At 43.8% G+C, this 24,708-nt stretch overlaps 1 long non-coding RNA gene across 1 annotated transcript in view; it reads right to left on the bottom strand.

Annotated features, from left to right (window-relative positions):
- Positions 1–3,563: 3,563 nt before the first annotated feature.
- LOC118906243 overlaps positions 3,564–24,708 on the bottom strand; it is a 44,495-nt gene continuing 23,350 nt past the window's right edge. Inside the window, exon 3 of the long non-coding RNA XR_005022454.1 lies at positions 3,564–3,805. This is a non-coding gene — a long non-coding RNA (uncharacterized LOC118906243). The remainder of the gene's footprint in view (positions 3,806–24,708) is intronic.

Here is a 24,708-nt window from a genome sequence, read left to right as displayed (position 1 = left end):
GAGTCAGCATAAGTTCTGAGGTTGCGCTGGCTTCCCTACATTTTGTTTTGTTTTGTTTTTTATAAATTTATTTATTTATTTATTTTTGGCTGTGTTGGATCTTCGTTGCTGCGCGCGGGCTTTCTCTAGTTGTGGCGAGCGTGGGCTACTCTTCGTTGCGGTGCACGGGCTTCTCATTGCAGTGCCTTCTCTTCTTGTGGAGCACGGGCTCTAGGCGCGTGGGCTTCAGTAGTTGTGGCTCATGGGCTCTAGAGCGCAGGCTCAGTAGTTGTGGCGCATGGCTTAGCTGCTCCGTGGCATGTGAGATCTTCCCAGTGGCTTCCCTACATTTTGGAACACATTGACCAGGTATCTTCCTTCCTGTCCTCCATACCTAAATCCTACTTTCAGGACCACTCTCTAATTCCACATCCTTGATGAAACCTTCTTGCTATTTCATCTATGTCAATTTCATCTATTTCCAACTAGATTAAAAATCCCTTGAGAGCAGGAACGTATTTTCTTCTACTAATGTTTTTACTAACAGGTGTTATACCAAGCTAGATGCCATATAAAAACTCTATTCATCAAGAAGTTGGCTTCTTCCCATCTCCACAGTCTTTGAAGTTGACCACTTGCCAGCCAGGTCCATTGAAAAATGAAAATACAGGGCCCTGGCCAGGGGTGAGGAAATCAATCTCCCCCTTCCCATAGGCCCACTGCCCCAACCCACAGTCGACAGGTGACTCCCTGAGAGATTGCAGCCTCCATGCTGGCTGCACTCAGTACATAGATCAGAGGCTGCCCACTGTGGCATTGCCAGCCCAGGGCAGAGATTGCTGCCACCTTGCCCTGCCATGAGATGCCATGAGCACACACCCCACCTGGACCCTCCCCACACCTGTACCCAGACCCCTGCCAGGAACAGAAGGCAATAGTGGCACGCAGGCCTCCCCCCACCGATGCAACCTGGTCATCACTCCAGGTGGAGGGTGGCAGTGATCACAAGGCAGGGATGGGGAAGGGGAGGCCAGGTGAGGCTCAGGTTGCCAGGGGATAGGGAGCAGATGGTCAAAAATCCATCCCAGGGAGGCAGGAAGGCTAGGAAGACAGGACTGCAGGAGGGTAAAGGCTACCAATCCCTGGGCACATGCTCCATTGTCCCATTCACTTACAGAAACAAAATCAAAGATAAAATTACTAACAATTTCAAGACGGTGAATGGTGAGCATTAACTGCCAAGTGTGGGTCCCTTTTGAGTGTGCAGCCCTGTGTAACTGCACTGGAGGCACACCTATGAAGCCAGCCTGTGGTTTCCTGAAACCTCTGCCATAACTTTACCTGTAAAAATACAGAGGAACAACGGGTAATTCACTTAGGGATACAAAAAGTTACCCTAACAGCTATGGATACCCCCAGTTACTACCTCTCCTGTCGTGTATGTATAGGAGGATTCGTGACTTGGAAATATATCTGTAGGGGGATGAGTAAAATTGGCCAACAAGGCACTCATTTAATATTTAGCAAACAGATACACAGCTTTGGTGGAAAATTCTGGGGGTTTTTTAATTAAAAAAAAAAGAAGTTGATTTAGCCATGACTTGCCTCCCCTTTCCCCACTGAAGTCATTCCCCTTCTTACCTTCCACAAAATTCAATAATTTTTAATGCTTATCAATCAGAACAGAAATGGTTAAAACAAATTTTACTCAATTCCTATTAGGCCTCAACAAGATTAATGCAGTGTCACTGGTTTTAAACCCAGTGTTAACCACTGTAAGCTGTGCACTATTTTTCTCTCCCTCACATCTTTAATTCATGACTGTAGCTGAATCTTTACCCTAAGAAGATTTTTAAATGGTTGATTGATCCAACTGGCACTGGCCTGGATTGGATCCCCTGATGGATAATGCATTTTTTTTAACACAAGCAAATAGTCCCTTTTCTCAATAACTGAAGACTTTTTTTTTTTAATTTGTTTCTTTATTATTTATTTATTTATTTGGCTGCGTTGGGTCTTTGTTGCGTGGGCTTTCTCTAGCTGTGGCGAGCAGGGGCTACTCTTCGTTGCAGTGTGCAGGCTTCTCGTTGCAGCATGCAGGCTTCTCATCACGATGGCATCTCTTGTTGCAGAGCACGGGTTCTAGGGTGCACGGGCTTCAGTAGTTGTGGCGCAGAGGCTCAGTAGTTGTGGCTCGCGGGCTCTAGAGCGCAGGCTCAGTAGTTGTGGTGCATGGGCTTAGTTGCTCTGCGGCATGTGGGATCTTCCCGGACCAGGGCTCGAACTCCTGTCCTCTGCATTGGCAGGCGGATTCTTAACCATTGCGCCACCAGGGAAGTCCCAATAACTGAAGTCTTGATAGAGTGAGGCTGCCAGCAAGAACTGAATTTCTGAGCTGGGCTGGGACAGGGCCTGCTGCCTGTTTGCACCAATGACATCTGGATGCATCAGTTGACTCTGAATTTCTCTTTTTCCTTTCAAGCATCCTGAGATTTTGGCTGGCTGTGTGTGCCTCATCCAGCACCCAGCTGCTGGGTTAACATCCGTGAGCTGCTAAGTAGCTGGGGAGTTTTGTAGCCCACAGAGTGAACTGTGCTGCCCAATAATTGTAACAGAACAAGGCCTCAGAATGGAAATGAGCTGCTGGGATGCCGGACAGTTTTGCATATTGGTCTGAATCCTGGGAGAAATTTCCTCTGTCGTTGCTAGTTCCTACTCATCTGCAAGTGTTTCCAGGGACAGAGAGGTTTTATTTATCTCTTGGTGTCTGCTACATAGTTAGCATCCAGTAAGCGCTTATTGAATTGACACAGCCCAGCCCTCTTTCTTTTCTCCATTTCGCCTCCAAATTCTTCCCCTGGGAACTAATATTAGTACCACTGGCCACAACCTTGCTAGAGATTTTCTCACTAAGGAAATCTTATCAATTGCTTCAAGGGTCAGGTGAAGAAGCACTGGCACTTTTAACACACTTTCCAGGCCAGTAAGAGTCCACTGGATTTCTTCCTTTCTAGGTTTCCATACCACAGAGGTGATTTCTGATCCTAGGGGTCCCTGGAGAAATGGCAGGTGATCCCTTGCCTCACTGGCTCAGGAGATCACTACTAGGATCCATTGACCTTTTGTCTGTGGGTTGTTTCTCTAAGCTGAGGCAAAGAATCAAATTATAGACCCAAATCCCCATTAAGCTAATATTCATTTTCCCTGTGCTTTTACGGAAAGTAGTAATAAATCTTGCTTTGTAAGGCCTTTGCCTCCTTATTCAGTCCTTCAGCTAATAAGATCAAGACTATTCCTGAAATTAGATTAAATAATTTGACTCTCCTCTTTCTAGAAGTTTCGGAGCTCTCACTGACCTTTCTTGCAGAAGCAGAAGCTGTCTTGTTTTTTTTCTTCCCAGTGGCCTATGAATACCCTGTCATTTAAAGAGCAAAAGTAAAAAGGAGTAAGATAAAGGCAGGAAAACTGGGAGTCAGCTTCCACTAACTAGTTATATGGTCCCAAACTCTCTCAGAGCCTCAGTTTCCTTTCTGTAAAATTCAGGACTCAGATGAAAAAGCTATCTTTAAAGGTTCCTTTTGACACTCAAAATCTAGATATCTCAGAGGGTTGAAGCCTTCAAAAATAGACTATAATTCTCTAGGCCTAAGGAAATTGTTTTCTTTGTGATGAGAACAATTTTTTTCTCTTCTTTTCTTTCTTTATTTAAGTTCAGATGATTTCTTTCTAAACCACAGGGTTCATTTTCTGAAATTGCTGTTTCTTCGTTCAAAAGCGTCAGCAGTCCTCAGACTTGTCAGCCAGCTCCATCGCTTTTATGTGAGGTCTGTGAAATAAGGGAGCGTTTTAGAGCAGAATGTGAATGAGCAGTGATGGCACAGGTGTGGCTGAAGAACCCCCAAGGAGGCCAAGTCAGCCCCCCTTCCATCATCTCCTAACATCCAGAACCCTGTCCAGAATCTGAGTGAATAAAATGCTGTTTGTCAATGAACCCATCAATAATGATTCTTCCAGTGACTAATATGTGCATTAAAATACTGATCCCTCACATTTAGAACCCCAACAATCATGCTGGCCTTAGTATTTATTTTTATTTTTTTTTAACATCTTTACTGAAGTATAATTGCTTTACAATGGTGTGTTAGTTCCTGCTGTATAACAAAGTGAATCAGCTATACGTATACATTCATCCCCATATCTCCTCCCTCCTGCGTCTCCCTCCTACCCTCCCTATCCCACCCCTCTAGGTGGCCACAAAGCACCGAGCTGATCTCCCTGTGCTATGTTGGCCTTAGTTTTTACAATCAGAGCAAGCTGTGTTACTGGGATTTAAGGACAACATTTCCATGGAAGGAGATCATGTCAGAAGACTCTAGAGATTAAGAACATGGACTCTGCAGCGGTCAGGATAAGTTCAAGTTCTGATCCCACCACTTACTAGCTGTGTAAGCTTTAAATTCCCTAAGTTTCTACATCCTCACACGTAAAATGGAGATAATAAATAATACCTACTTCATAGGGTAGGACAAGAAGTAATTGAAATAAATTGTGGAAAGAGCCTAGGAAAGTGGCTGGCACATAGTAAATGCTCAATAGATTCGGTTATTATTAATAGTGATACTGTATTAATAATACATAAGTACAATGTCCCTTGTTTGCCCTAATCTAGAGAAGCAACTGTGGCCTTGGGCATCACATACATTTCTGGACTTCTCTTGGGTCCCTGAAGCAAAGATAAAGTGGGAGAAAATGGCTTTATATTTCAATCATTGAAAGTAATGGTAAGTTTCTTTAAAATACCTAAGATTATGGTTTAATGTAAAAATAGCTTTCTTCAAAGAGACTAAAAAAGACTATAAAAGAATTTAAGCAACTAAAAAAATTAAGAAGTTCTTAAAAGAGAAAGAATGATTTGGGCCCTCCATTGATGACATGGGTGAGTTTCAACTCTCACCCTTGGTTGGGGTTGATGCTCTGGTTCTAGCCAATTAGAGACATAGTGAACCAGAGAAGAAGGGAGAGAATAAGGACTTTCATGGGCTGTGGCACCATATGGCCTAAAATAGTCCAGAACTCAGTAACGCTTGTTTGACTGAAAGCATCTATTCTTCTGTCATCCCCACTCCCTGGAAATCAGATGGTGTTATAAACCCGGAGGGCCAAGGCCGATGAAACACAGTGACTCATGCTAAATGGGGTTGATGCCCTGACGAAACAGCAGTCTTAGTTTTTACTTTAGAATACAGATTCACATTTGAGATGATGTTCACATATTCCCTTGGGTCAGGAGGTGGCCCAAAAAGTCCCAAAGAATTTGTGTTCAGGTTTGTATCTGCCCTAGCTCCTAATGAAAGCCAATATAGTATTGGCTATAACCACCAGAGGGTCCCTAATGGGATTTGCTTATATTACAGAATCAACAGTACATTCAGTCTGCCCCCAGTCAGGGAGGAATAGACAAACACAGAAGTGTAGAATTGCTTCACCAAGTCTGGCTCCAAATTGTGAAATGTCTCAGTCCGAGGTGTAGCTCAAGCAACCCTTGGAACAAGCTTGCCGAGCTGGATGGCTAGATCCAGAAGATGGAGATAACATAAGTGGAGAGGGAAATTGTGTCCACTCAGAAGTGAAGACAGTAGGTAGACAGACCCAGCCAGCCACTCAGGTATAGTGAGAGGCCATTTGAATTGGAAAAAAAAAAAAAGTATCATGCAAATCATAACTAACTTATTGCAGGGAAGACATAGCAGAACAGGAAATGTGTTTGCAGATAAGTGAAGCCTCCATTAATGCTTTCCCTGCACTTATCAGAAGGGGTTTCAATTAACCTGATGAAGACCAAGGCAATCACAGTAGGGAGAAGGTATGGATTTAGGATTAATCTCCTGTTGTTTCCTACACTAATTTACAAGGGAAATGCTTCTGATGAGAGCCTAGTTGGGAATTAACCCCAAGATGATTAGATTTTTTTAAAAAAGAAGAACCTTAAAGACAGTGATTCCCAAACCTGGCTACACACTGGAATCATTTAGAGATCTTTATAAATTTCCGAAGCCCAGAACACACTGCAGTTCAGTGACATCATAATCTCTAGGGGTGGGACACAGGCATTAGTATTTTTTGAAGCTCCCTTTGAGTCTAAGGTGCAGACAAGTCTGGGAACCACTGTCTAATGGACCATATACGTACACTGTGGAGATTTGTTAGGAAATGGCGTGTTAGGTTAAAGGAAAATTAAATACAGTCGTTAAGAAATAGCAAGAAGTTAGCCTGCCTTAAAACCGAACAGGATGCATGTCTCCCATTTCCTTTATCTGTAATTTTAAAAGTGTGTGTCAGTGTCCAAGAGAAATGGATGAAGAGACAGAGCCACATTCAAAAAAGAAAAAAAGGGGTCCAAGACGGCAGTGTAAGAGAATCCTGAACTCACCTCCTCCCACAAACACACCGAATGTACAGCTACACGTGGAACAACTTCCTCTGACTAAAAAAGCCTCAGAACTGGCTGAGTGACTCCTACGCAGCTGGCAAAGGAGAGGAGACCCACATTGAAGCTGGTGTCACTGCAGCAGGAAAATGCCTGGAGTGTTTCACCTCTAAAGATGAGCGGGAATTTCCCTGGTTACGACAACACTGTGGACCAAGAAAGGGAGCTGTCTGGATCCAACACAATCACTATCTTGTCTAGATGTAATCTCTCCCAGTTCAACATCATCCAACTCTTAGAAAGGGGAAATGAACCTGTTTGCTCCATTTTAATCTTGTCAGTGGCATCACGTGGTTAAGAGCACAAACTCTGGAGCTAGACTGATGGATGTGATCTTGGGTAAGGAACATTCCACGTATTACAGACATCTCTCCATCCCCAAACCACAAGTGATGATAAGATGTCACAGAATCAACCTAAGTATAATGATCCCTGCAGAAGAAGCAGGGTAAGATTTTTGAATTGATAAACTCTATCTCTTTCTGAGGTTCAAGCTGTAAAAACCATACAATCTTGGCACTTCTAAAAAACATGTTTTCTACTATGTGTAGAGGGCATGGCAGCAAATCAAGTCAAAGAAAGGCATGGAGATTACATCCTTAATTTCACTGTCTTCCCCATAACACATGATCCATGATGCATTGAATTTCAGAAAAAAATTATACCTAGAGGCAGAAACTGTTAACCTGGTCAAACAAATTAAGATAAACATGTCTTTTTTAGTGTGGATTCATCTTATCTTTGCTCCTTTTTACATATACTAGCATCCCTCAATGTATCACTCTTCTTCAAGATAAAGTAAAAAAATCTATGCCTGGGCTTCCCTGGTGGCACAATGGTTGAGAATCTGCCTGCCAATGCAGGGGACACGGGTTCGAGCCCTGGTCTGGAAAGATCCCACATGCCGCGGAGCAACTGGGCCCGTGAGCCACAACTACTGAGCCTGCGCGTCTGGAGCCTGTGCTCCACAACAAGAGAGGCCGCGATAGTGAGAGGCCCGCGCACCGTGATGAAGAGTGGACCCCACTTGCCACAACTAGAGAAAGCCCTCGCACAGAAACGAAGACCCAACACAGCCATAAATAAATAAATAAATAAATAAATAAATAAACCCAAAGTTAAAAAAAAAAAAAATCTATGCCTAACACACAGAAGAAGTGGCTAACAATCTTAAGCCAAGTTGGGAAGTGGACGGTGCAGTTTCTTTTTTGTTGTTTTTGGGGTTTTTTTGTTTGTTTGGGTTTTTTTTTTTTTTTTATTTAGTTGGTTGCGCTGGGTCTTAGTTGTGGCAGACAGGCTACTTAGTTGCGGCTCATGGGCTCCTTAGTTGCGTCAGGTGGCTCCTTAGTTGCAGCTCCCCAGCTCCTTAGTTGTGGCATGTGAACTCTTAGTTGCGGCATGCATGTGGAATCTAGTTCCCTGACCAGGGATCAAACCCCGGCCCCCTGCACTGGGAGTGTGGAGTCTTATCCACTGCACCACCAGGGAAGCCCTGACAGTGCAGTGTTTCAGAGTGCTAGTCTCACCTCCTGCACTCGGCCAGTCATGAGGACCACAACATTTCCCTTCTTGTCAACGCTGGATATACTGAGAGTAGGTGATGAATCGGTGGATGTTAAATGTGGAAATCTGGGAAGTGTTCAACCCCTCGGGACAGTATGTAAGGTGGGAGGTTCATGTCATCTTGAAGGCTTTTTTACCTAGTATTTCACCATTGCTCACAGGGAGGATGGCAGTGGATTCTGAGGAAGCTTCCCTCATGGAGCTGGTGTGGGGAAAGGCAATGCAGCTGCTGTGGTTGGGACACAGAGCACTCCTGGGCCTTTCTCCCCATCTCCTAGATGGGAACAAAGTCTTAATCTGAGAGGGTAGGGTAATAGAGACTATCACCCTTAAGGTCCCGAGGAAGGGGAGGTGAAACACACACACACAAACACACACACGCTTCTATTCCCAGGGAAGAGGCAGAAGCATGTATAGGAGGAACTACGACAGGCAAGTCTGGAGCACTGGACAGGCCACACCACGATACCAGCAATGCAGGGCCTTCCCAGGACTGAAGATTAACCAGGTCCTCAGGAAACACTCCCCCCTGCTCCCCACCGCTAGGCCACGGAGCGTCAGTAACAAGCAGCAGTGGGATGCTGCTAGCAGAGTTGGAAGAAAGACTCTTAAACTGAAGCACAGCATGAGACCAAGAGCAAAAATTGAAATTCAAAAACACACGTATTAAAACCCTCTGGAAAACCAGCCTCTACCCTAAACATAAGACATCTCTCCATGATCTGAGGTCTGTGGTACGCTGAGGGTAACAATAGCAATAACAATCCTCCAAGGCAGCCTAACTCCTGATGAAGAATTAATGAAAACCCAACACTAAAGGCCTAGCAGAAGAAAAGGCATAACGCTTTCCAATCATAAAAATGACTTTCCTCAGTCTCCACTTACTGACACCACCTGTCTAACCTATGACCAAAAAACTACAAGGCAGAGAGCCCCAGGCTTGCCATCCCTGTCATGCACCCATGGGGGGCCCGCTGCTCACCATGCCCAGAAGAGCCCAGCCCAACCCCTTTTCCTGCATTTTCATCCAGGATTTCACATTACATTTAGTTGTCATGTCTCCCTACACAGTTGGAACTATGGTGAATTTTCAAAGGCATCAGTCCCATCCCAGCATGCCTTCGGAGACACCCCAGGCCAAAGGGGAGTCTGCAGAGTGCCCCTACCTCTCAGGGGCTCTCTAGGTTTTTAATATAGTCATTATGTATCTTAAAAGAAAAGAAAAGGGGCTTCCCTGGTGGCGCAGTGGTTAAGAATCCACCTGCCAAAGCAGGAGACACGGGTTCGAGCCCTGATCCAGGAAGATCCCGCATGTCACGGAGCAACTAAGCCCGTGTGCCACACAACTACTGAAGCCCGTGCGCCTAGAGCCCGTGCTCCACAACAAGAGAAGTCACCGCGATGAGAAGCCCGTGCATCGCAATGAAGAGTAGACCCCACTCTCCACAATTAGAGAAAAGTCCATGGGCAGCAACGAAGACCCAACGCAGCCAAAAATAAATAAACAAAATAAAATAAAATAAATTTATTAAAAAGAAAAGAAAAATCAACTAGAGTTAAATCCAAGTAATTATTAAACAAGGACCTCAAACTTGGTGTCTGAGAGTGGGATAGAAATCAAGGGAGTTCATTGCCATTTTAGATACAGCAGTTTATATATCTTTGCCTCATAGCATGTTCACATCCATGACCTAATTTTAGCTTGCATCTCTGTGAAGTAGGCAGAGAAAGTATTATTTTTCTCTCCCACTTCCACAGATGGGAAAAAACAGATCAAGAGCATTTCATGATTTACTCAGCATTACAGAGCAAAGCGAGTGCAGGATAGGACTAGAATCGGGTTTTGCAAAACTTCCTGCTGAGTGTCCTTTCCTCCATGCTGTGTTACCTTGCTGCCCTTGAAAAGCTCTATAAGAGTGGGAAAAGTTACAGTGACCACCAAATCAAGAAAACATGACATTTGGAGAGCTGAACGAAAGAGTTCTGCTATTAGGGGAAAAAAATCTAGAACAGATGCTAAAAGACACATCAAGGTGGTAGCAAAGTGCTGGACACCCTGCCCTTGAGGATGCTTCATGAATATTAGGTGAGGTTAATACACTGGATTGCCTCCAAATTTACATTGGGTTGGTGGGCAAAGGTAATGTCAGTGAGAGCACAAGGAATGACAAAAAAGATGGAAGTAACCTTACAGATATTTTCTTTTGGCCTACAGTTTGAAGGCCCCTCTTCAGTCAAGTAGGTTGTGAGAGTGCCAATGAGTTGTTGCTGCCCTGGATTCTATTACTTGCAAGAAATAGAAATTCACCAGAGTTGGCTTAACCACAATAGGATGGAAAGGTGATTTATTGGCCCTAAGGGCAAGAATGTGTCAGGCCCAAGGAAAATCCAGAACTGGGAACTTGTAGGCTGTCAGAAACTCAGGGGATATGTGCTCTCCCCAGCTTTCATTTCTGTTTCTCTCTGAGTATTTGTGTCCTTTTTTTTTTTTCTGGGGAGTTCCCCCTGTTGTTCTGTCTACATGTGGGATCAAAGACAGACTGCCACAGCTCCTAAAGTTCATATTTCAGCCATATGAACCCAGGCTCTCTCCTCTCATCCCTCTCTCTCAAACAAAGCCCCCATGGAAGGAACTCTTTTGGCCCAAATTGGCTCAGGAATCCCTGATCCAATCAACCATGACCAGGAGTCAGAGTCCCATTAGGAATAAACAGCTGTTGGGAGCCACTCTCTACAGATGACAATAAAGCATTTATAGATAGGAATCATTTAAGCTGAGCATGTACTTTGAAATATATCTACCATACATGCCCACTAGCATGGCTACGCTAAAAAAAAAAAAAAAAAAAGGAAAATATAAAATGTTAGCAAGAATGTGGAGAAATTGGAACCCTCATGTAATGTAAATGGTATATGAATATACATGTAAAATGGTGCAGTTGCTATGGAAAACAGTTTGGTGGTTCCTGAATAGATTAAACATAGAATTACCAAATGACTCAACAATTCAACTCCTGGGTATACATCCCAAAGAACTGAAAACAGGCGTTGAAACAAAAACTCATTCACAGATCTTTGTAGCAGCACAATTCACAGCAGCCAAAAGGTAGAAACAACCCAAATGTGCATTAGCTGATGAGTGGCTAAACAATGTGGTATAGCTATTTGGCCATACAATGGGATACTATTTGCCCATAAAAAAAGAAATGAAGTAATACATGTTACACCAGGGATGAACCTGAAAGACATTATGCTAAGTGAAAAAAAAACAGATATAAAAGACCACATATCATGATTCCATTTATATGAAATATCCAGACCAGGCAAATCCACAGAGACAAAGCAGATCCTTGATTGCCAGGAGCTGGGGGAGATAGGAATGAAGAATGACTGCCTAACTGGTATAGGGTCTCCTTTTTGGGGTGATAAAAATGTTCTGAAACTAGAAAGTGGGTATGGTTGCACAACATTGTGAAGGTACTAAATGTCACTGAGTTGTACACTTTAAACTTTCATGTTATATGTATTTTACTGCAATTAAAGTACATTAGATATATAGGGACTTCCCTGGTGGTCCAGTGATAAAGAATCCGCCTTACAATGCAGGGGACTCGGGTTCGATCCCTGGTCAGGGAACTAAGATCCCACATGCCACGGGGCAACTAAGCCCGAGTGCCACAATTACTGAGCTCACGCGTCTCAACTAGAGAGCCCACATGCCGCAAACTACAGACAGCCCACACACCGTGGAGCCTGCGTGCCACAACTAGAGAAGAGAAAACCCACCTGCCCCAACTAGAGAGAAGCCCACGTGCCACAACGAAAGATCCCGCATGCCTCAATGAAGATCCCGAGTGCCACAACTAAGACCTGACACAGCCAAAAATAAATAAATAAACAAATCTTTAAAAAAAAAGTATATTAGATATATAAAATCACCTAAAAATGCTCTGAGAAGACTGATCACATCTACTACCCTGGAGTAGCCTACTTGAGAATAATAACTAATACATTAACTCATTCACTCATTCAGCAAACATGAATGAATTGAGCATGTATTATGTGTATCAAGCTGTGCCAGGCATGTGGGAGCTAAGAGGCTCAGTCCCCAGCATCAAGGGGCTGACAGATTAGTGGAGCAGACACAGATAGATAGATAATTTCAATATAATGTGATAAGTGCTAAGACTAAGACATGCTCACGGTGTTTTGGGAATTCAGATGAGGCATGATCATGAAAGACTGACTTAGGGATGAGGCAACACCTGAGCTGATCCCTAAGAGATGAATAGGACCTGTCCTGATGAGGTGGCAAGGAGGGAGAAGGGCATTCCGGACAGAGGAAAGAAATGCACTAAGGCCCACGACGAGACAGAAGGTGGCCAGCAGAAGAGGGGGTGAGCCAGGAGCAAGAGAGCAGCAGGGGGAGAAGCAGAGTGTAAGAAGGTTGGAATGTGAGGGGGTGGGAAGCAGGAGAACCAAGTGTTCACAGAGGGTGACAGTGGAGAGAAGGGAGAGAAGCCAGAAGAGAAAGGGATCAGTGGTGTCATGACTTCAGCAAAGTCAAGTCGACAGGCTGAAAGTGACCATGGACCTGACAACGTGTCCTTTGCACACTTTCGGTCATGGCAGGCTATGGTCTCACCAGGTATACCTTGAAGTTTGGCTGGGAAGGAAGTCTCAGTGTGATGGAGAGGGAACGTGTTTACGTGCTCAGGAGAAAGACAAGATGGGCCAGAGAAAAAGAAGGTAGAGAAGAGAGAGAACCGATGACGCCAAGGAGGGGCCACAGCTGTGGAGCTCTCAGGAGGGGTTAACTTTGGCCAAGTAAGGGAGTCCCACAGCCTCTCAGAGGAGGAGAGGCAGGAAGGATGAAAGAGGGCAGAAGGGGGGATACATCAGGGTGAGGGAATTCCTACCTGATGGCTTCTATTTTCTCAGCAAAACTCAAGGAGTGAGAAATGCTTAGAAGAATCACTGTGGGGAAGGACGAGTTTGCTGACAGGGACTCTGAAAGGGTTTCCAGGCTGCTCAGCGCCACTGAGGCCGGCAGATGACGGCTCTGTAGTAGCGCCAATCTGCGTGGGCTGTGATTTCTCCAGCAGAGCTCAGGAGCCCAGATGTCAGAGAGAAGGAAGAGCTGACCTGAGCAGGCTGGAGTACGGCCAGACAGAAGCAGCGGCAGCAGGACCTGCAGAGGGCAGGGAGGGTTTAGGCCAAGGAGGGTGACGACGTGTCTCCTGAAGCTTAGGCTAAATAGGGACGGAAATGAAGAAGAGGAGGGTAGGGTTCTGATGCAAGGACAGAACATGGCAAGGGAAAGACACTGTAGGTTTTGAGGAAGTTGAAACCCCAGCATCCTGGGAGGTAGGAGTGGGCGGGCTGTAAGGTGGGAGGCTCTGATGGGAGTGGGCTGGGGAACAATTCGAGGCAATATGTAATCAAGTGCTAAATAGGATGATATGAAATGTAAGTGGGCATAAGTGCTGGGGAGGAGGGGGTGTGTTCCAAACCGAGGGCTCCGTGCGGATGGGGGAGAAATCCAGTGCAATTTGCTGCGTGAACATTTACAGCTGGCGTGGCACCCCCAGTGGGGAATTCAAGGTGACAATGTAGCAAATGGAATCTTGAAGCCTAGAAAGCACTGGGTGGATGAAACCTTTCTGAGGACACAGTTTCTTTAGTCTCAATAGAGGTGGAAAATGAACAGTAGGAGAGACTATTAAAATACTCTTAATCCTGCCTATGAAATGCTGCTGTAAAATTTCAGTAAATCCTGAAATTTACTTTGCCTGTTTCATTCACTCCCTGCTTCAAGCCCCCTTTAATACAATGTCCACACTGCCCCTCCTCAGCTAGTCTGGAAATTTCAAGAAGCCTAATGCATGTTGTACATTTCTATAAGATAAGCCCATGAATGTGTAGCGGGGGCGGTTTGGGAGGGGGGATGAGAAAAATCATCAAGGTGGTCTTTGATGAAGACAAGGTTTACAGCATTCGCTCTAGTCCATAGGAGCCTGGAGCCAGAGAGGTTAAGCCGTGGCTGAAGTAGCACAGCCAGTGAGCAGCAGAGCCCAGACCAGGCCAGCACTCTTTCCTCAAATCAACTCAGAGGGAGCCAGCTGATTTCCTTCCCTGCCCACTTCCTGGTCAGTCAAAACCAGAGCCTCTATTTCATTCACCTCTTAAACTCTATGCTGGAATTGAGTGTAAGTAACGGTGTTTTTTTTGCCCAGTACCTCTTTTCCCCTTCTTTCTTTTGATCTCAGCCCCTAATTTGACTCGTGTGATGTACCTTTCCCTACCCACTCCCCACCCATCCATACATCTGGTGGCTCCATCCAGTGACAACCATGTGGCCCAGGGTAGCCTTACTAGCTCTCCCGCTGAAATTTGAATCCTGAATTGAGACTGCTAGAGCTATTCGTCCCATGAATGGGGCCTTACCCGAAGGATAACTCCCGGGACTAAGATCCCAGACTCATCCTTTCAGAACGCATTTCTAAAGCTTTTCCTTCTGGTCTGCATATTCTTCCGGAAAAATCCTCATTTGTAACTTCACATAAGTGGGATTTGATGTTTGCTGAAGACCCCGCAGATCCAATATTTGTCATTAAATGAAAACACAGTTTAGACCAAGTTAGGACCAGGTAATGCCACACAATCCATCTGTCAGCAAACCCTACCAGCACTACCTTCAAAGCGCATCTGGGGCCTTCCCTGGTGGTCCAGTGGTTAAGACTCCGTGCTCCCGGGGGCTTCCCTGGTGGCGCAGTGGTTGAGAACCTGCCTGCCAATGCAGGGGACACGGGTTCGAGCCCTGGTCTGGGAAGATCCCACATGCCGCGGAGCAACTAGGCCCGTGAGCCACAACTACTGAGCCTGCGTGTCTGGAGCCTGTGCTCCGCAACGAGAGGCCGCGATAGTGAGAGGCCCGCGCACCGCGATGAAGAGTGGCTCCCGCTTGCCGCAACTAGAGAGAGCCCTCGCGCAGAAACGAGGACCCAACACAGCCAAAAATTAATTAATTAATTTAAAAAAAAAAAGAAAGTAAAGAGGATACGAGTTTCTTGCAAAAATTATAAAAAAAAAAAAAAAAAAGAAAGACTCCGTGCTCCCAATGCAGGGGGCCTGGGTTCAATCCCTGGTCGGGGAACTACATCCTGCATGCCGCAACGAAGATCCCGCACGTGGCAACAAAGATCCCGCGTGCTGCAGCTAAGACCTGGCACAGCCCAATGAATAAATAACTATTTTAAAAACATTTTTAAAGCACGTCCATAACTGGAACAATGCTTTTCACCAACCCGATGCCACCGCTCTGGTCCAGCCATCAAGGTCTTTGGCCCAGACTATTGCAGCAGCCTCCTCTCTGGAGGCGCCGCTTCCGCTTGTGCCCCTGAAGTCTATTCTCCACACAGCAGCCAGGGGGATGCTGTGATAGTGTAGGTTGGCCCATGTCACTCCACTGCTCATGTCCTCCCAGTGGCTCCCATACCACCACTCAGAGTAAATCCAAAGCCCTAACTATGACCTTCACAGCACACGTGGTCTGGCCCCATCCCTCTCCCACCTCCCCTGCTCCTCCCCCTGTCTGACGCCTCTGCCCCAGCCACACAGACATCTTCACTGTTGCTCCAACACCCACGGCACGCTCCCACTTCAGGGCCTCTGCCCGTGCCATCTTCCCCACTAGAAAGTAAGCACCGGGACTCTCCTGGTGGCACAGTGGTTAAGAATCCACCTGCCAATGCAGGGGACATGGGTTCAATCCCTGCTCCGGGAAGATCCCACATGCCGCAGAGCAACTAAGCCCGCATGCCACAACTACTGAAGCCCGCGCGCCTAAAGCCCAAGCACCACAACAAGAGAAGCCACCGCAATGAGAAGCACGCGCACCACAATGAAGAGTAGCCCCCGCTCGCTGCAACTAGAGAAAGCCCGCGCGCACCGACGAAGACCCAACGCAGCCAAAAAAATAAATAAAAGAAAGAAAGAAAGGAAGAAGGAAGGGGGGAAGGGAAGAAAGAAAGAAAGAAAGAGAGGAAGGAAGGAAGGAAGGAAGGAAGGAAGGAAGGAAGGAAGGAAGGAAGGAAGGAAGGAAGGAAGGAAGGAAAGAAGGAAGGGAGGAAGGAAGAAAGAAAGAGAAAGAAAGAAAGCTCCAATGAGGGCAGGGATTTTTGTCAGTTTTATTCATTGCTGTATCCTCAGCACCTGGCAGAGTGTATGACACAAAATAGGTGCTCCATTAGGATTTGATGAATGAATGAATGAATGATCAAATATGAACTGGGCAGCCCGGTGCTTCATCCTTCTTTCTCTTCACGGCTACCCCCAACCTGCAGATCTTCTGGCGAACAGTGAAACTTTGGGTGGACGATTTTAACACTGGAGGAGTCTGCCTTGTGTTACTTTTTGACTGCAGCTATAAGAGCCAGAATCACTTTAAAAAAAAAAAAAAAAAAAAAAGACTATTTTTTAGAGCAGTTTTAGTTTCACAGCAAAATTGAGAGGCTATGTCTAGACTAGGAGGATATATCTCATATACTCCCTACCCCAACACATGCATAGCCTCCCCCATCATCAGCACCCTCCACCACAGTGGTGCATTTGTCACAGTTGATGGATGTACACTGATACATCATTATCACCCAAAGTCCATAGCTTTAGAGTTCATTCTTGGTGTTGTACATTCTACGTGTTTGGACAAATGTACAATGACATGTATCTACCATGTATCACACAGAGTTAGTTTCATTGCCCTAAAAATTCACTGTGTTCCACCTGTTCATCCTTCCCTCCCTAATCCCTGGCAACTATTGATCTTTTTACTGTCTCCATAGTTTTGCCTTTTCCAGAATGCCATATAGTTGTAATCATACAGTATGTGGCCTTTTCAGATGGGCTTCTTTCACTTAGTAATATGCATTTAAGGTTCCTCTATATCTCTTCATGGCCTGGTAGCCCATTTCTTTTTAGCATCGTACATTGTATGATGTACTAGTTTATCCGTTCACCCACTGAAGGACATCTTGATTGCTTCCAAGTTTTGGCAATTATGAATAAAGTTGATGTGAACATCATGTACAGGTTTTTGTGTAAACATAAGCTTTCAACTCCTTTGAGTAAATACCAAGGAGTGCAATTGCTGGATCATATCGTAACAGTATGTTTAGTTTTGTAAGAAATTGCCAAACTGTCTTCTGAAGTGGCTGTACCATTTTGCATTCCCACCAGCAATGAATGAGAGTTCCCGTTGCCTCATATCCTCACCAGCATTTGGTGTTAGCAGTGTTTTGGATTTTGGCCGTTTAATAGATATGTAAATAATCACTTTTTATATTTGTTTCTAGAGGTGAAACTCAAAGGCTACTGAAATATATACAAAAAATAATTTTAAAATCAAAGAGAAGAAAACAAACCTAAATAAAAGTGCATAAACATATAAATATGTCTTTCTAAACCGAAAAAGCCCAAAGGTATGGACTTTGTGGGACCTGGGTTCTTAGGAGAGCAGAGCTGGTAGGGAGAAGTTTATATATACGTGTAAAATATATAAATATGATCTTTGGAGATTATATTACATAAATTCCCCAGAACCCTTTCTCGGAAATGTTTCACTTTGCTTCAATACTGCCTTGCACTGGAGAAATCTACAAGTTTTCTAATTGCCCTTGAAGATGTCTGCTTCCTGGAAGCACATTATAAGTTATAAAAACAGACAACTAGGATATTTTCATCCTATCCCGTGGCAAGCACCTGAGAGACAGCTGCCCCAGCTGCAAACCCACTGGAAGACCTTCAGGTCTCTACTATTGGATAATTCTGACAGTTTTCAGGGTCCCTTAGCTTTAAAAAGTGACAATGTACATCCTTAGCTTATCCAACTTGTGGTCCACTCTGACCCCAGGTTAGTAGCCGTCCTTGGCCAGTACTTGCCAGCCTTGCCCACATAGTTTAACATGGTCTCCAAGCGTGGTGTCAACATTCGTCTCAAATCAAACCCACAAGGCTTAAATGTACCATTTTCTTACATGGCCAACACTATTTTGATTTCTATTACTTACCACAAAACAGGTTTTTGCATGTAGAGTCAAAGCAGTAATTATGAACGAAAAGAAGTATTATCAATTCTATTAAATATGACCGTATACAATATGATAACATACAGTTTTAATATATTTATACACTGGAGTCCCCAAGGTGGATGGATGTGAGTCTGGACTGAAATGGCCAGAGACCTCTCTGAGATAGGTTTTGCTCTGGCCCAAGCAAGCCCCCCAGAGGTTCCCCTAGACTCAGGGACTGCCTTCTCCCTCGTCCTAGGTGCTTCTCAAAAACAAAGATGCAAAAACAGAATTCTCTGGAGCTCTTTATGACATTCCCTTTCATTTCCACTCAACCAGGCTTTTTTTTAAAAAGTACAGGAAGTTCCCTATTGGCCCATGAAAACTCGCTTTGAAAATCCTTAACTCTGTTGCGGGTGGGTGATTTAGGCAGGACCCGCAACACTTTACCTTCAGTGTGCATCATATTTACCCATGCCCTCCTCTTCATCCTTCCCCCATCAAAACCTACTCTCAGGAAAGGTTCTGCGATGTATCATTCATTTACACTTTGGGATTAATTTCAATGCCAGTGTTTTCTCTTTTCCAGAGATGATTATGTCTTCAGCCACATTTCTCAGATTAAGCATCAACAGTCTGGGGAGGAGGAAAGCGAGAGGAGCAAGAGGCCTTCCTTGTACCTCTGAAATAATACAATAGCAGCAAATACTGTAGAGTTTATGCATACCAGGCACTTTGTAAATATTATACCATTTAAGTAATGGGCTCTGATTACATGATTTAATATATGTAAAGTGTTTAGCACAGTACCTGGTGCACATAATAAATAATCAATTAGGGGCTTCCCTGGTGGCGCAGCCGTTGAGAGTCATTGCCAATGCGGGGACATGGGTTCGAGCTCTGGTCCGGGAGGATCCCACATGCCATGGAGTGGCTAAGCCTGTGCACCACAACTACTGAGCCTGTGCTCGAGAGCCCGCGAGCCACAACTACTGAAGCCCACGCACCTAGAGCCCATGCTCCACAACAAGAGAAGCCACCGCAATGAGAAGCCCGCGCACTGCAACGAAGAGTAGTCCCCGCTCGCTGCAACTAGAGAAAGCCTGCGCGCAGCAACAAAGACCCAATGCAGCCAAAAATAAATAAAATTAATTAATTAATTTTTTAAAAATCAATTAAAAGTGGCTATTATTAAAAAAAAAAATCCTCATAACAACTCAATGAGTTGTGTATTACTCCATTTAACAGATGAAGAAACAAAGGTAAATGACTTTCCAAACACACTCAGATGATAGATGTGGGGCTAGGATTTAAATCCAGATTTATCTGACTCCAAAGATGTGCTCTTCTTATAACATCATTTGGATTTCAAATCACAAAAGCCTCAGATGAATCTGCCTACCGGTGAGTCTGGTCGGAAATTTGGGCACACAGGCAAGTGTCGTAAAATGCTTTTTTTTCAAGTTCCCTGGTGGCAGTGGTTAAGAATCTGCCTGCCAATGCAGGGGACACGGGTTCGAGCCCTGGTCCGGGAGGATCCCACATGCTGCGGAGCAACTAAGCCCGTGTGCCACAACTACTGAGCCTGCACTCTAGAGCCCGCAAGCCACAATCTCTGAGCCCACGTGCCACAACTACTGAAGCCCGTGCACCCTAGAGCCCGTGCTCCTCAACAAGAAAAGCCACTGCAATGAGAAGCCCGCACACTGCAACAAAGAGTAGCCCCCGCTTGCCACAACTAGAAAAAGCCGGCGCAGCAACAAAGACCCAAGGCAGCCAAAAATAAATAAATATATTTTTTTAAATGTTTAATGTTTTTTTCATATTTTTATTTTATTTGTTTATTTTTATTGCAGTATAGTTGATTTACAATATTATATAAGTTTCAGGTGTACAGCACAGTATTCACAATTTTTAAAGATTATAATTCATTTATAGTTATTATAAAATATTGGCTATATTCCCTGTGCTGTGCAGTATATTCTTGTAGCTTATTTATTTTATACATAGTAGTTTGTACCTCTTAATCCCCTACCCCTATCTTTCCCCTCTCTTTTTCCCTCTCCCCACTGGTAACCACTAGTTTGTTCTCTATACCTGTGAGTATGTTTCTTTTTTGTTGTTACTAGTTTTATTTTTTAGATTCCACATGTAAGTGATATTATATAGTATTTGTCTTTCTCTGTCTGACTAAGCATAATACCCTCCAAGTCTATCCATGTTGTCGCAAATGGCAAATTTTCATTCTTTTTAATGGCTGAGTAGTATTCCATTGTGTATATACACCACATCTTCCTTATCCATTCATCTGTTGATGGACACTTTGGTTGCTTCCATATCCTGGCACTTGTAAATAATGCTGCTATGAGCATTGGGATGCATATATTTTTTGAATTAATGTTTGCATTTTCTTTGGACCTATACCTAGGATTGGAATTTCTGGATCATACAGTAGTTCTATTTTTAGTTTTTTGAGGAACCACCATACTGTCTTCCACTGTGGCTGTACCAATTTACATTCCCACCAGCTGTGTACAAGAGTTCCCTTTAATCCGTATCTTCCCCAGCATTTGTTATTTGTGGTCTTTTTGATGATAGTCATTCTGATAGGTGTGAAGTGATATCTCATTGTGGTTTTGATTTGCATTTTTCTGGTGATTACTGATGTTGAGCATCTTTTCATGTGCCTGTTAGCCATCGGTATGTCTTCTTTGGGGAAATGTCTATTCAGGTCTTCTACCCATTTTTTAATCAGACTGTTTTTTTTTTGATGGTGAGTTGTATGAGCTGTTTATATATTTTGGATATTAACCCTTTAGTGGTCATATCATTTGTAAAATGCTTCATTTTTTATAAGACTTTACTTACCATGAAAAACTTTTCTATCAGTTTTCTCACCCTCACCACTTCCCAGAACAGGGGAGGTTATTTCTCCCCTCTGGTACTCACAGCACTTATTGTTGGGGAAGTGACAGCCTGAGAAAAGATGAAAGTCCCTAACATCCTGGCATGTCAGAGTCAAGCACCAGCATAAGCCTCTTTGATTTACTTCTGTTCCCAAGCAAGCCGGGAAAGAGACGAGCATTGTTCTAATTTCTCTGAGACGAGACCCAGGGCCAAGTGGCAAATGAGCATATGATGATGCTAATCCACGCCTCCTTCCTTCCTTCTGTTTCCCCAGTCACATCCACGTACTCTGTCCATTTGACAAGGCCCACAAGCGAAGCAGGCTGTGTGCATCTCCACTTCCTGCCAGGGGTGGTGGGGACTTGAGTTAGGACTTGGTGTTAATGGGATCATCCCTGAATGAACCAGGTAGGACAACACTAACATAAAACTCTGTTTCACGTCTGACCACCTCCCAGACTAGAGCTACTGGCTCACAAAGGCAAGAGCCTAAGGGCGGCTAGTGGCTGAAGAAACAACTCAGAGCCCAGGGCCCACGCAAGGCATGTTCATTCATGGTGTCTGCCCTTCCAGCCTCTTGGATATGGAGGGATATTTGTACTAGGATATGGCCTCCCTCAAATGTTCCCCTGAACATATGCTACTACAGGGATTCTTTATTCCTTGTGGAAAATGTTTTTGCCACATGATAAAGCCTTACCGTTGATTTGGATGTTCTGTGCAGTGTCCTCTTTTAACTGAATTCAGAACAAAACCCTTCCAGAAGTCCTTCTTGCAGACTGCTTTGAGGGTCTAACATGAACAGTCTGGGAGGTAAGCTGCACAGCCCCTGCTGAGATCAACATCCCCTGGGTCCACCCTGATGGATACAGAGTGATGGCTCTCAACAAACTTGAGCCACTCTCCCAGTCTCCCAGATTGTCAGAGAAGTCTAAACAATGTAAAGAAGTCACCCCAAGGCTTCTTCCAGGTTTTGTTAATCAGACATGATGGCTGATTAGGCAGAAATCACCACTGTGGTTCTTCTGCCTCTAAATCATATAAGGATACATGGGCTCCATAGTGCTTGAAAAGGTACGTTTAATAAGGTTTTCTTTCCTTATGGGAGAACACTGATCTGCAAGGCTCTGCATTTCCCTTGTTCAGGTTATCCATCAATATTTTGTCTGCAATATATTATTTCTGGATTTAATGGGGCCTCAATGACCAGGGAGGTCTTGAGAAGGTCATTTGCTATGAGGGCTGGTTCTCTGGGCTCCCGTATCAGGGTTTCCTGAGTAACTGGCTGGGAAAGTCCGCTGTGCTAGAGTTCCCTGGGCCCTGAGCTGGGCCCATCTGCAGCCCTTGCCCTCCAGGACTCTGACGGCACCAAGACTGTGGGCAGCAGCGGGACCCAGGTGCTGGGCACAGAGCCCAGGCAAGGGAGGCTGCAGCAAGGCTGGCTGCAGTTTAGGGGACAGGCAAGAATTAGGTCATATCTGGAAAATACCACTAAAAATCTATCAACCCGTGAGGAGGGAAGGTCAGAGCCAGATCAGTGCAGAGTGACAAGTGGGGGAGTCTATACAGGAAGACAGTATGTGAAGTCAGAAGGTAACCTGTCAAGAGTTAGAGCGGGGCTTCCTTGGTGGCGCAGTGGTTAGGAATCCGCCTGCCAATGCAGGGAACACGGGTTCGAGCCCTGGTCTGGGAAGATCCCACATGCCGCGGAGCAACTAAGCCCGTGCGCCACAACTACTGAGCCTGCGCTCTAGAGTCCGCGAGCCACAACTACTGAGCCCACGTGCCACAACTACTGAAGCCCGTGTGCCTACAGCCCGTGCTCCGCAACAAGAGAAGCCACCGCAATGAGAAGCCCGCGCACTGCAACAAAGAGTAGCCCCCGCTCGCCACAACTAGAGAAAGCCCGCAGCACAGCAATGAAGACCCAATGCAGCCAAAAATAAATAAACAAAATAAATAAATTTAAAAAAAAAAAAAAAAAAAAAAGAGTTAGAGCGAAAAACAAACCAGAAAAATAGTGGGAAAAAAATTGATTTTTGACAAAAGTGTCAGTGTAACTCAATGAAAAAAGGAGAATTTTTTCAACAAATGGTACAGGAACAAGTGTTTAACCCTATACAAAAATGAACCTTGACCATTTCATATGCAAAATTTAACTTCAAATTGATCTATAAGGTCTAAAGTTGTGAAACCTTTAACAGAAAACACAGGAGAAAGTCTCAGTGACCATTAGCTTGCCAAAAATTCTTTAAAAGGATTGAAAAAATACAAACTATAACAGTGTGATGTACTTAATGCCACTGAACTGGACACTTAAAAATAGTTAAAATGGTAATAATTCAGCAGAAACTGCACCAAATGAACAGTTAGTTAAATCTCTTTAAGGTCTCAAGTATAGTAAACCATTAATGGGAACTATGTTGCTTTTATGTTATGTATATTTCACCACAATAATCATAATAATAAAAGAGAGAATATCTTCTCTTCAGACAATTGCCAGGGGAAAAAAACTCACAAACTGTCAAAGAAAATTCAAAATTCAAAACTTTTGTGCTTTAAAAGGGAACCTTCCTACACTGTTGGTGGGAATGTAAATTGCTACAGCCACTATGAAGAACAGTATGGAGTTCCTTAAAAAACTAAAAATAGAGCTACCATATGATCCAGCAATCTCACTCCTGGGCAGACACCCGGAGGAAACCATAATTCAAAGAGCTACATGCACCCCAATGTTCATTGCAGCACTATTTACAATAACCAAGACATGGAAGCAACCTAAATGTCCATCCACAGATGAATGGATAAAGAAGATGTGGTATATATATACAATGGAATATTACTCAGCCATAAAAAAGAATGAAATAATGCCATTTGTAGCGACAGAGATGGACCTAGAGATTATCATACTAAATGAAGTAAGCCAGACAAAGATAAATATCATTTATATGTAGAATCTAAAATATGATATAAATGAACCTATTTACAAAGCAGAAACAGACTCACAGACATAGAAAACAAATTTATGGTTACCAAGGGGAAAGGGGGTGGGAGAGGGATAAATTAGGAGTTTGGGATTAGCAGATACAAACTACCATATATCAAATAGATAAACAACAAGGTCCTACTGTATAGCACAGGGAACTGTATTCAATATCTTGTAATAAACTATAATGGAAAAGAATATATATATGCGTGTATATATATATATATATATATATATATATATATATATATATATATATAACTGAATCACTTTGCTATATACCAGAAACTAACACAACATTGTAAATCAACTATACTTCAATTAAAAAATAAAATAAAATAAAACTTCTGGTCTTTAAAAGAGGCTGTTATAAAAATGAAAAGGTTGCATATGAAAAGTTGCAAAACCTTATCTGACAAAGGATATGTTCCAGAATATATAAACAACACTTATAACTCAAAAATAAGACAAACAATCCAATTATTTTTAAAATGAGCAAAAAATTTGAACAGACATTTCACCAAAGTAGATAGATAGATGGCAAATAAGACCTGAAAAGATGTCTAATATAATTAGTCATCAGGGAGATGCAAATTAAAATCACAATGAGAAACTGTTATATATCTACTAGAATGGCTAAAATTAAAACGACTAACTATACCAAATGTTGGCAAGGAAATAGAGCAACCAGAACTCCTCATAAACTGCTGAGAGGGAAG

This window comes from Balaenoptera musculus, chromosome 13, assembly GCF_009873245.2.
Source record: "Balaenoptera musculus isolate JJ_BM4_2016_0621 chromosome 13, mBalMus1.pri.v3, whole genome shotgun sequence".
Lineage (NCBI taxonomy): Eukaryota > Metazoa > Chordata > Mammalia > Artiodactyla > Balaenopteridae > Balaenoptera > Balaenoptera musculus.
The sequence above is the reverse complement of the archived record's forward strand: the minus strand, read 5'-3'. Positions and strand labels throughout refer to the sequence as shown.